Consider the following 13,822-nt stretch of genomic DNA (forward strand, 5'->3'; position numbering starts at 1 on the left):
TGCGAGATTTCCCTGTGGGTTTTAATTATTTACTTATTTTTCCTCCCTGTTATGTTGCCCTCTGTGCTTCCAAGGCTCACCACAGACTCGGCAGTGAGAGTGTTTCCTGGTGTTTGGAAACTTTTCTCTTTTTAAGACTCCCTTCTCAGGATGGAGCTCTGTCCCTACCTCTTTTGTCTCTTTTCTTGTCTTTTTTATTATTTCCTTCCTCCTTTCGAAGACAATGGGCTGCTTTTCTGGGTGCCTGATGTCCTCTGCCAGGATTCAGAAGTTGTTTTGTGGAATTTACTCAGCGTTTAAATGTTCTTTTGATGAACTTGTGGGGGAGAAAGTGATCTCCCTGTCCTATTCCTATGCCTATTCTTAGGACCGCCCCCTCCAAATGGATACTTTTTAAAAAGACATTCATGTAAAAAACAAGGAACTTGTCCTGCTACTCAAGTCTTATTGGGCATCCCAACTATTGTGCCGCATACCAGAAAATAAAAGGAAAGATACCTCATGGCATTTCTAGTGCCGACTATATCTTAATCCAGTGTTTTTCAAACCATGGGGTGCAACCCATTAGATGGTCCTGAAATCAGTTTATTGAGTTGATCATCATCACTAAAAAATGTAATAGGATAAAGCAGAAAACAGAACATACCACAATTACATATGTAAGTACTGTCTTCTGAAACCTCTGTTACAGTTGTGCATATTTATGCATATTTATCAAATCCATTCAATCTATCTTTCAATAAATGTCAGAACCATCTTTCTGAAGACACACCTAAAAAGTTGTTCTTGTCCATAACCTCGTCGCTCATTTGCTTGTGTGTGTGCGTGTGTGTTAGTTGCTTAGTTGTATCTGACTCTTTGCAACCCCAGAGACTGCAGCCCACCAGGCCCCTCTGTCCATGGGATTCTGCAGGCAAGAACACTGGAGTGGGTTGCCATTTTCTTTTCCAAAAGAAACTATAGAAAGAAAGAAAGTGAAGTCACTCAGTCATGTATGACTCTTTGTGACCCCATGGACTGTAGCTTATGAAACTCCTCCATCCATGGAATCTTCCAAGCAAGAGTACTGGGGTAGGTTGCTTTTTCCTTCTCCATGTCACTCATTTGCTTAACAGGCAGAATTAAAGTCCAGACTCCAAGATTTTCAAGATCCCCTACTCATCTCCTCCCCTATGGTCCTAATTGCATTTTAGAAAGTATCACCATCTACTCAGTTACTGAAACTTCTACTCCCTCATCCAGTCCTTTTCTAATGTACCACTCATCAGTCTTATCTCTTCACTCTCACCTTGCCTGAGTCAAAATTTACCCTTTCAGATAAGACTTTTCTCACTCCTCAGTCTCGACCAGCCTCTAAAACAACCCCTCCCTTCCTCTAGCATACTTTGCCATCTTTTATAATTTTGAAAATGACAGTTCCAGCTGAAATTATCTTGTTTATTCTTGTAAACATATTTAGTATCTGTCTCCCCACAAGCTCAGTTGGTAAAGAATCCACCTGCAATGCAGGAGACCCTGGTTTGATTCCTGGGTTGGGAAGATCCCCTGGAGAAGGGATAGGCTACCCACTCCAGTATTCTTGGGCTTCCCTGGTGGCTCAGCTGGTAAAGAATCCACCTGAAATGCAGGAGACCTGGGTTTGATCCCTGGGTTGGGAAGATCCCCTGGAGAAGGGAAAGGCTATCCACTCCAGTATTCCGGCCTGGAGAATTATGTGGACTGTATAGTCCATGGGGTCTCAAAGAGTCAGACATGACTGAGTGACTTTCACATACACACATCTCCACAAGCATGTAAGCTACCCAGGACAGGGACCTGGTCTTGCTCTGTGCTATTTATGTGCTGAGGTCAGTTCAGGGCTCATGGTAGAAAAGTCAGAAACAAATATTTACCAAGTGAGGAACTTCTCTGGTGTTCCAGTGGCTAAGACTCTTGTGCTTGAAATGCAGGGGCATAGGTTCAATCCTGACTAGGGAACTGGTCATATGCCACAACTAAGAGCTTACACGCTGCAACTAAAGATCCTGCATGCTGCGATGAAGATCAAAGATCCTGCATGCTACAACCAAGACCTAGAGCAGCCAAATAAATAAATAAATAGCTATATATATATATTCACCAAGCAAACGAGTTCCAGAACTAAACTAGCAAGTTTAGTTCCTGAAATATTCTATTTGACCTTTCTGTCATGATATCTATTGTTTCTTCTGCCCCAAATGTACTATACTTGTTTGTTCTCTTAGTAGGCATCTATTGATCCTTTAAGATTTCATCTCCTTGAGAGTTCCTGGCTCAAGATAGCAGTGTAGGAAGATCTTGAGCTCACCTCCTCTGTCAGACCCACTGAATCTGCAAAAATACATGGAGTAGTTTCCTCTGAAATAGACCTGCAAATTGGTTGAACAGAGCCTCTATAACAAGGGATAAAAGGGAAGCATTGAGATGGATAGGAGAAGCAGAGACACAGTCACACACACACACACACACACCTTGCTCTAGGAGCAGTGATCCAAAATGGAGAGGTATCTAAAAAAGAAAAATAGAATTTTTCCCTAAGGAGTGAGGGGTTCATGTTCCACATTAGGAACCCCCAAATCTCATGTCCTGCAATAGGAGAGAAGAAGTCTTCAAATGGGATTGAAAAACAATGGGAATTATGTCAGGAAGACCATAGTTTTGTAGGGAAAGAAGAATCCATTCTTAAAGGGGTCATGCACAGATTCAGTCACCCTGGGATCCAGAGTAAGAAAACCGGTTTGAAAAGTGTCTGAACCATACATGAAGAAGCCTCACTTACTAATCCTAAAGCATCAGCTGTACAGACAGGGACCTGTCGTGACTCTCTCTGGGACAGAGACACAGGTGGGTATCACTTGTGATATTATTCTACCTACTAATGCAAGTGCTGATAGGAGCCACTTTGTAACTCTTTTTCTAATGTGCTAGTGCTGGGAAGTGCATCTGCTGAGTACCCCCAAGCATGCCAATGCCACAGCTATGTCATAGCTGAGCTAGGTGAGAGCACCCTGCATGCCCACACCCATGCCACAGAAAGTAGGCATGCCCAGACCACACCGGGGATGCCCCTTGAGCACCCAGCTCTGGTGGCTAGGGTAGGTTGTACTTCTGAGCACCATGGGACTTTAACCCAAGGCCACTCCTTCAAGATTGGCAGAAGTAGCTGATTTGCCTAATACATAGAAACAAGTACAGAGAGTCAGGCAAAATAAGGAAATACAGGAATAAGTCTTGAATGAAAGAACAAGGCAAAACTTCAGGAAAAAAATCTTTATAACATGGAGATCAGCAATTTAGCTGATAAAGGATTCAAAATATTGGTCATAGGGATGTTCACCGAACTTGGAATGGAAGAATGGATGGATCACAGTGAGAATTTCAACAAAGAGACAGAAAACATAAGAAAATACCAAATAGAAGTTACAGAGTGGAAGAATACAATTACTGAACTGAAAAATACAACAGAGGGATTCAACAGCAGACCGGAAGAGTGGAAGAATAGATCACTGAACTGGAAGACAAAGTAATGGAACTTAGAGCAGAAAAGAAAAAAAGAATTTAAAAAAGTAAAGGCACTCTAAGGAACCTTTGGGACAACATCAAGCAGACTAGCATTTACCTTATAGTGGTCCAGAATAGCAAAGAAGAGAGAGGGCCATAAAACATTTGAATAAAAAAATGGTCTAGCCCCACACCATAATCTTGGGAAGGAAATAGACATCCAGGTCTAGGGACCCCAGAGAGTTCCAAATAACTTGAACCCACAGAGACAGACTAAGACATATTATAATGAAAATGAAAAGAAATAAAGATAATGAGAGAATCTTAAAAGCAGCAAAAGAAAAATGCTTTGTTATGAACAAGGGAAACTCCATAAGACTATCAGCATATTTTCTAGAAGAAACTTTGTAGGCCAAAAGGGAGTGTCATGAAATATTTTAAGTGGTCAAAAGTCGGGGTGGGGGGGACCTTAACCAAGAATTTTCTATCTGGCAAGTTATCTTTCATAATTTAAGGAGAGATTAATAATTTTCCATATAAGGAAAACCTAAAGAAGTTCATCATCACTAAACAAGAAATGTTAAAGGGACTTCTTTTAACTAAAAAGTCATACCTGACTTATTTGTGAGCCCACGGACTGCAGCATGCCAGGCCTCCCTGTCCTTCACCATCTCCTGGAGCTTGCTCAAACTCATGTCCATTGAGTTGGTGATGCCATCCAACCATCTCGTGCTCTGCTGTCCCCTTCTCCTCCTGCCTTCAATCTTTCCTAGTATCAGGGACTTTCCTAATGAGTTGGCTCCTTGCATCAGGTGGCCAATGTATTGGAGTTTCAGCTTCAGCATCAGTCCTTACAGTGAATATTCAGGATTAATTTCCTTCAGGATTGACTTGTTGGATGTCCTTGCTGTCCAAGCGTTTCTCAAGAGTCTTCTCCAATATCACAGTTCAAAAGCATCAGTTCTCTGGTGTTCAGCCTTCTTTATGATACAACTCTCACAACCAAACATGCTTACTGAAAAAACTAAAGCTTTGACTAGATGGGCCTTTGTTGGCAAAGTAATGTCTCTTCTTTTTAATATGCTGTCTAGATTTGCCATAGTTTTTCTTCCAGGGAGCAAGCATTCATGGCTACAGTCATAGTCCTCAGTGATTTTGTAGCCCAAGAAAATAAAGTCTGTCACTATTTCCATTGTTTCCCCATCTATTAGCCATGAAGTGATGGGACAAGATGCATGATCTTAGTTTTTTGAATGTTGAGTTTTAAGCCAGATTTTCCACTCTCCTCTTTTACTTTCATCAAGAGGCTCTTTAGTTCCTCTTTGCTTTCTGCCATAAGGGTGCTGTCATCTGCATATCTGAGTTTATTGATATTTCTCCTGGCAATCTTGATTCCAGCTTGCGCTTTTATCCAGCCTGGCATTTCTCATGATGTTCTCTGCATATAAGTTAAATAAACAGGGTGACAGTATACAGCTTTGACATACTCCTTTCCCAAACTAAAAAGAAACAGTACTAATAAATAATAAATGACATACTAAAGTAAAAAATCTTACCAGAAAAGGTAATTATATAGTAAATGTAATGGATTAATCACTTATAAGGGAAGTACGAAGGTTAAGAGACAAAATTACTAAAGTGAACTGAAACTACAATAATTAAGTGATGCATTAAATGAAAACATATAAAAGGTGATGTCAAAAATACAAAATCTGGTGGGGGAAGTAAAAATGTATAAAGTTATAGAACATGTTCAAATTTAAGTTATCAACTTACAACAGACCATGATATACATAAAATATTATAGGTGAACCCGACAGTGGCCATAAATCAAAAATGTATAGTAAAAACACACAAAAAATGAGAAAGCAAACTAAACATATTAGGAAGAGCACTCAAATCCCAAGGGAAGAAAGAAAGAGAAGAAAGGAACAGAGAAGAAATACAAAAAATGGCCAGAAAAGATTAACAAAATGGCAGTAAGCACATGTCTGTCAATAATTACTTTAAATGTAAATGCAATAAATTCTCCAGTTAAGACATAAAGTAGCTAAATGAATAAGAAAATAAAACCCATCTATATGTTGCCTGTGGGAGACTCACTTCAGAAGGAAAGCCACACTCAACTGAATGTGAAGGAATGGACAAAGAGATTCCATGACAATGGAAAGGGGGAAAAAACTGCCAGAGATTTATTTATATCAGACATGATAGACCTTAAAACAAAGACTGTAATAAAAGTCAAAGGAGGGCATTGCATAATGATGATGAGTCAATCCAGAAAGAAGATATAACACTTATACATATATATGAACCTAATATAGGAACACCAAAACAGATAAAAGCTAGTGAACTTATAGGAAGAAATTGACAGCACTACAAAAATAGTGGGGGACTTTAACACCCCATTTATATCAATGAATAGTGATCATCATGACGAAAAATCAGTAGGGAAGATTTTGCCTTAAGTAGCACATTAATCAGATAGACTAAATATATGAAAATGAGGAACAGAGGAAGAAATACAAGAACTGATTAACGTGTATTCTGCTGCTGTTAGATGGCATGTTCTAGCAGAATACATATTCTTCTCAATTGCATATGGACCGTTCTCCAAGAGATCACATTGCTACTGCTGCTAAGTCACTTCAATCGTGTCCGACTCAGTGTGACCCCATAGATGGCAGCCCACCAGGCTCCCCCATCCCTGGGATTCTCCAGGCAAGAACACTGGAGTGGGTTGCCATTTCCTTCTCCAATGCATGAAAGTGAAAATCAAAGTGAAGTCGCTCAGTTGTGTCTGACCCTCAGCGACCCCATGGACTGCAGCCTACCAGGCTTCTCCATCCATGGGATTTTCCAGTCAAGAGTACTGGAGTGGGGTGCCATTGCCTCCTCCGAGAGATCACATTAGGTCACAAAAAAAGTTTCAATAAATTTAAGAAAATTGAAGTCATATCAAGCATCTCTTCTGATCACTATGGTATAAAATTAAAAATTAATTACAAGAAGAAAGCTGAAAAAAATGTGGAGATTAAACAATATGTTCCTGAATTACCAAAGGCTCATTCAAGAAATCAAAGGAGAAATTAAAAAATACCTAGAGAATAGTGAAAAGAGAAATATGACATGCCAAAATCTATCAGATACAGCAAAAGAGGTTCTAAGAGGGAAGTTCATAGTAATATAGACCTATCTCAGAAGACAAGAAAAGATCTCAAATAAACAATCTAACTTTTATCTATTAATAAAAGATCTAGAAAAAGAACAGATGAAGCCTTAAGTTAGTAGAAAGAAGGAAATAATAAAGATCATAGCAGAAGTAAATGAAATAGAGACTAAAAAGACGGCAGAAAAGACCAATAAAACTATTAACAAAAGTTAATTCTTTGAGTTGATAAACAAAATTGGCAAGCCTTTAGCTAGATAAAGCAATAAAAAAAGAGTGACTATTCAAATAAAATTAGAAATGAGAAGTTATAACCGATACCACAGATATACAAAGGATTGCAGGAGACTAGTATAAACAGTTATAAGCCAACAAATTGAACAACTTGGAAGAAAAGAATAAATTTCTAGAAATATAAAATCTACCAAAACTGCACCATGATTAAAAAGAAATTGGAATAAACTGGTTACTAGTAACAACATAGAAATCAATGATCAAAAATCTTCCAGTAAACAAAAGTCTAGGACCAGATCTCTTCACTGATGAATTCTACCAAGCATTCAAAGAAGACTTAATACCTATATGTCTAAAATTCTTCCAAAGAATTTAAGAGTAGAGAATGTTTCCAAACTCATTTTATGAGGCCAGCATAACCTTGATATCAAAACCAAACAAGGACAACACAGAAAAGAAAATTACAGGCCAATATTTTAGATGCTGAAGAATTGATGCTTTTGAACTGTGGTGTTGGAGAAGACTCTTGAGCATCCCTTGGACTGCAAGGAGATCCAACCAATCCATCCTAAAGGAAATCAGTCCTGAATATTCATTGGGAGGACTGATGCTGAAGCTGAAACTCTGATACTTTGGCCACCTGATACGAAGAACTGACTCATTTGAAAAGACCCTGATGTTGGGAAAGATTGAAGGCAGGTGGAGAAGGGGATGACAGAGGATGAGATGGTTGGATGACATCACTGACTCAATGGACATGAGTTTGAGCGAGCTCCAGGAGTTGGTGATGGACAGGGAGGCCTGGTGTGCTGCAGTCCCTGGGGTCACAAAGAGTCTGATATGACTGAGCAACGGAACTGAACTGAACTGTTATAGACACATATATGGACAATTAATTTATGACAGGGGATCCAAGAAGAAACGAGAGTCTCTTCAATAAAGGATGTTAAGAGAACTGGACAACCACACACAAAGAATGAGGCTAGACACCTGTCTTACATCACACACAAAAATTACCTCAAAATGGGTTAAAGAGTTGAATATAAGACCTGAAATCACAAAACTCCTAGGAGAAGACATATACAGTAAAACTCCTTTTGTGGATCTGATTTCAAAGGCAAGAGATACAAAAGCAAAAGTAATCATATGGGCTGTATCAAACAAAAAAGCTTCTGCACAGTGAAGGAATCCATCATCAAATGAAAAGATAATCTACTGAATGGGAGAGGGTATTTACAAATAAAATATCTGTTAAGGGCTTAATATGAAAAATATGTAAAGAACTCATACAACTCAACAACAAAAGAAACAGACAACCTGATTAAAAGTAGGCAGAGGATCTGAATAGACATTTTCCAAAGAAGTCATACAGATGGGAAACAAATACATGAAAATATATTCAATATTACTAATTATTAGAGAGATGCATATCAAACCACAATGAAATATCACCTCACACCTATTAGAAAGGCTATCCTTAAAAAGATAAGAAATAACAAATGTTGGCAAGGATGTGGAAAAAAAAAGACCCCTCTTAAACTGATGATGGGACTATAAATTGGTTGCAGCCACTAACTAAAAACATATACTTACCCCCATGTTTGTTGCAGTACTACTTACAATAGTCAAGATATGAGAATAATCCATATCTATCAATGAATGAATGGATAAAGATGGTGTGTTACATATATACAGTGGAATATTGTATACTTAGCTATAAAAAGGATGAAATCTTGGCATTTGTGACAACATGGATGGACCTGGGAAGTACTATTCTAAGTGAAACAATGAAGAAAAAAGACAAATACTATATGATTTCACTCATGTATGGAATCTGAAAAAACCTCAAATAAACAAATGAAAAAAAAATCATAAATGCAGAGAACAAATTGGTGGTTACCAAAGAGACAGGGGGTTGGAGGGTCAGCAAAATGGGTAAAGGGTCAATTGTGTATGTTTTTTTTTTTTTTTTAAACTGAAAAATTTCTCAGTGCTCCTGGACTGAGTTCATACTTGTTTTCAGTGATGGTGCAGCCTCTTTCACTTGTTAGTTTGCAGTCATTCTTACTTGGGGGTACACTTCTTGATTCAAGAAGTGTTTGTCGAATGACTGAGTGAACAAATGAAGAAAGTAGACGACCAAGGAAGATGATTATTTGTGATGATATTCCCTAATTTAAACTGTAAATAAATGAAATTCTGGGTTGATAGAAAGGAAAATATCAGTGTGTGTATACGTTATGTAGAGCACAGTGTTTTGAGGGGGGGTTAAGAGAGGTTAAAGTACAATTATTCTGTATCAAATACTTTTGTTTTAAAATGGATCATTTAAAATATCAAGGTGTCTTGGTGCATTTACAGCCTGACATAAATAACCAGATTTCATTTCCATATGGTTTTTCAGGATTTGAACTATTAAGTATAGTGAGGCAATAGAGTTAATGATGAAAAAACTTGTGTACCTATGATTTTAGGGTGCGTCATGACCAGATGGGAATAGCGTAGGGTTTGTACTTCTCCCTTTGAGACCCTAATGTCGTAAGAGTCATTCAGTCATGACCAACTCTTTGTGATCTCATGGACTGTAGCCTGCCAGGCTCCTCTCTGTCCATGGGATTCTCCAGGCAAGAATACTGGAGTGGGTTGCCATTTCCTTCTCCAGGGGATTTTCCCGACCCAGGGATGGATCCTGGGTCTCTGGCATTATAGGCAGACTCTTTACAGTCTGAGCCACAATGATAGTGGTTAATGTCATATTAGGAAATATGACTAATAGAAAATAAGGGTGGGAGGAGGAGGGAAAAAGTGTCCTTAAATATGCATGTTAGATAAAAATATCTTTTTATCTTTAAAAATATTTTATATTTATATATATTTTAAAATATATTTTTTCTCTGGATTTTCCTATTTTTCTTAATATAGTAGTTGCTTGCTCTTCACCATCTTAAATAAAACTGCAAAGCTGGAAATACACCAAACCACTTATAAGCAAACCCATTTTCTTCTGTATTCTTATATCTTTTTATTAAAAGTTTGCCTTCAGATCCCAGCTATAAAAGATTGTTCAAAGTGGGATGGGGCAGGAGAGGTGAGATTTCTAAAACACTTAACAAAAGAATTTCTCAAAAATAGTAATTCCATGGGGAAACCTGCCAGTTCTTTCCTGGAGTAATATGTTAGAGGACTTGTTTAGCAAATAGTTCATTTCAGTGGAGAGGGTGCCTGTGGGGGTCCAGCCCCGGTGGATCCAGGGAATTCAAAGCAGGGATGGCGTTGGCGAGGAGAACTTATTTCTTTATTAATATAGAAATATAAGATTAGATTAGGAAGAAATAGTGTAGTAGGAAAATTAAGTGGAGAAAGAAGGCTGAACAACTTGGTTTATGTGGGAAGCCAATAAAGTTCCCGACAAGGAGCTTGCACCATCTATGTTAGGCCACCGGCGTCCTCTTGAATATTGGGGGGTGCCCCGCCTTGGGCTCGCCCTCACGTGGATCTTAAAAGCCAGGACAAGTAAGCATACATGGTGAGCCTCCACGCCCCAGATGGAAATTCAGCCAGAAATTAGAGAGGAGACACGGGGGAAACCAGTCCAGCGACTGGCCCCAACCTCTATTGTTCAGAAGGCCTTTTATACTTTTGATAAAACATGGAGATCAATGGGTAACACAAAGTTATGCAGCGTTAGCAGCCCAGACTCTTATCAAAACCAGGCTTTTCTCTCTGCATACCTAGTTGTATACACAAGTCTTAGGTAATTTACATCATCTTCCGGCCAAAAGGGCCAATTAATATTTTACAGCCCTTTTTCTGATAAGGGTTTGTCAACCAGAAGACTTATTTGTGTTGATCTTCCCAAAGTCTGGTGCCCCTCTCAGAAAGCACTAAATAAAGTTACATTCTTACATAGCAAGGACACAAGAGGAGTGCAGTGATATATAACAAAGAGAAAAGTAATTAATTCAAAAGTCTAGTGTTGCTAACATCAGAACTACTATATATCTTTTTCCATATCCCGTTTACATTGATTAACATCCTCCCAGGTGCCTAAAAGATAAAGAATATGGAGGCCTGGCAGCAGTCATTGAGTCAACAGTGAAAACCCTCTACCAATATGATTTTTAACTCTTTAGAAAAGGCTCTGTATCTTTAAGATGCTTTAAGCCTTGTGCTTCTCATGGTTGGGGGGCTGTAAGCAATTCACAAGCTGTAAAGAGGTCTGGGGGAACCTGTTAGGCAAGCTAGAGAGCTATCAGAGGGGTTTTAACTGAAACATCTCTTTCAAATGCAGAAGACTAAAGCCCTGATTTGACTTTTTCCAGAGAATATTAGAAGAGTGGAAAAGCAGGCAGATTCTTATTTTTTGGAGGGTGGATGCTCAGGAAATTCCAGGGGGAAAACCTGAGGTCTGATTAGTCTTACCATCAGAGCTCTGCCGCATGACCTTGTCACGGGTGGAATTCCTCACGCTGGCTCCCGGCAGGTGCCTTTGGAGAAAGCCCCTTTCCCTATGGATCTAGGGTTGGCTTACCTTGTGTGATTTTGGGATGTCAAGAAGTCTCCTTTGATGTCCTACCAGTAGATAGTCAATTCTTTTCTTTTTTAATCATCATTTTCTCTGAATTTTATTAAAGCAATTTAAAAGTTTCTTGGCAGCAGATAAAAGCTGATATTACAACCTGGTCTGTGTGGGTTTCTGCCATATAAAGGAGACCTAACACTGATTTTGTACAGGAAGCATATGCCCCCTGAATTACACAGAGCATAATTAGGTTACTAACAGGAGAATTGGGACTCATATGGCCCTTTAGAAGCAGAAGTCAGAAGGTAATGGAGAGGAGGATTTCTGTGCTTTCTAACTGAGATGCGGTGCAATAGAAGGTTCTTTTTATAACTAGAAACCAGTGCAGAATTTCATCGTTTCCTTTGGCTCATTCGAAAGGTTTTTACATTGTTCTAAGAATGGCTGTGATAATGCAACCCCCACTTTGATCGTTTTGACCCAGTTTGTCATATTTGTGGAATAGCACTTACTGGATTGCATCTTGATGTCACTCTTTATTTGCTCATGGAAATATGGGCTCTTTTAGGTCAAGGGCTCCAGCTTATGCAATGGAGTTTTTCTGTCCTCAGTCCGAACACACTCTTACTTAAGAGTGAGTCATTGTTCATGTCTCTAAAGACTACATGAGGTTTATCTAGACAGTCAGTTCTCTAGGCTAGTAAATGGCTCCATTTATGTAAGATAAGGTCTGGTTGACTTTTAAGAGTAAGGAAGCAACAGTTAGAACTGGACATGGAACAACAGACTGGTTCCAAATAGGAAAAGGAGTACGTCAAGGCTGTATATGGTCACCCTGCTTATTTAACTTCTATGCAGAGTACATCATGAGAAACGCTGGGTTGGCAGAAACACAAGCTGGAATCAAGATTGCCGGGAGAAATATCAATAATCTCAGATATGCAGATGACACCACCCTTATGGCAGAAAGTGAAGAGGAGCTAAAAAGCCTCTTGATGAAACTGAAAGAGGAGAGTGAAAAAGTTGGCTTAAAGCTCAACATTCAGAAAACGAAGATCATGGCATCTGGTCCCATCACTTCATGGGAAATAGATGGGGAAACAGTGGAAACAGTGGAAACAGTGTCAGACTTTATTTTTCTGGGCTCCAAAATCACTGCAGATGGTGATTGCAGCCATGAAATTAAAAGACACTTACTCCTTGGAAGAAAAGTTATGACCAATCTAGACAGTATATTCAAAAGCAGAGACATTACTTTGCCGCCTAAGGTCCGTCTAGTCAAGGCCATGGTTTTTCCTGTGGTCATGTATGGATGTGAGAGTTGGATTGTGAAGAAGGCTGAGCGCCGAAGAATTGATGCTTTTGAATTGTGGTGTTGGAGAAGACTCTTGAGAGTCCCTTGGACTGCAAGGAGATCCAACCAGTCCATTCTGAAGGAGGTCAACCCTGGGATTTCTTTGGAAGGAATGATGCTGAAGCTGAAACTCCAGTACTTTGGCCACCTCATGCGAAGAGTTGACTCATTGGAAAAGACTCTGATGCTGGGAGGGATTGGGGGCAGGAGGAGAAGGTGACATCCCAGGATGAGATGGCTGGATGGCATCACAGACTCGATGGACGTGAGTCTGAGTGAACTCCGGGAGTTGGTGATGGACAGGGAGGCCTGGTGTGCTGCGATTCATGGGGTCGCAAAGAGTCAGACACGACTGAGCGACTGAACTGAACTGAAGGCAGGACCATCTGTAATTCTGTGACTCAACCAAAATGGCTGCCCAAGGAAATCGTCTTGGATAGATGGAAGGAGAATGACAGGGATGCATGGAAAACTCCAAACAACATGAGGAAACGGATGTCCCAGAGCTGTGGGGAGACAGGACTCCAACAGGTAGGTCACGAGTAGAAAAACAATGGAAAGCAAATGGGTGGTGGAGTTTGCCTAGCTCCCATCTCCTCAGCCAAACCCTTCAGTGAGCTGAGGGAGGCAGAAGAGGAAAGGATTTTTTTTTTTTTTTGAGGTGGGGCAAGGGGAACAAACAGAACATAAGAAGAAACACTGCTTATTTTGCAGTGAAACAAAAATTTAGTTAATTTAAAAATTAGAGAAATGTCAAGGAAGCAAAACTACTTCATGCTAGATACCATGGCTCATTAGGATTTTTAGATCCTGTGTCCCTGAAAGTCCTTGAGTTTGGGCTGGACCGTCCTGAGTGGGTGGGGTGGGGACTCACTCTTGACTTGCTCAGGTTCTGGGAAAAGGTGGGTATGTCTGACACGGGACTAATAGAAATCTCTCTCTCCAGATCTGTGTTCCGCCTAACTTGCACTCAACTTGTTTTTAGAGCATAAAATGTTGCTGATTTCCAAGAATATTCTGCTCA

The sequence above is a fragment of the Capricornis sumatraensis genome, chromosome 11, assembly GCF_032405125.1.
Source record: "Capricornis sumatraensis isolate serow.1 chromosome 11, serow.2, whole genome shotgun sequence".
In the NCBI taxonomy this organism is placed as follows: Eukaryota; Metazoa; Chordata; class Mammalia; order Artiodactyla; family Bovidae; genus Capricornis; species Capricornis sumatraensis.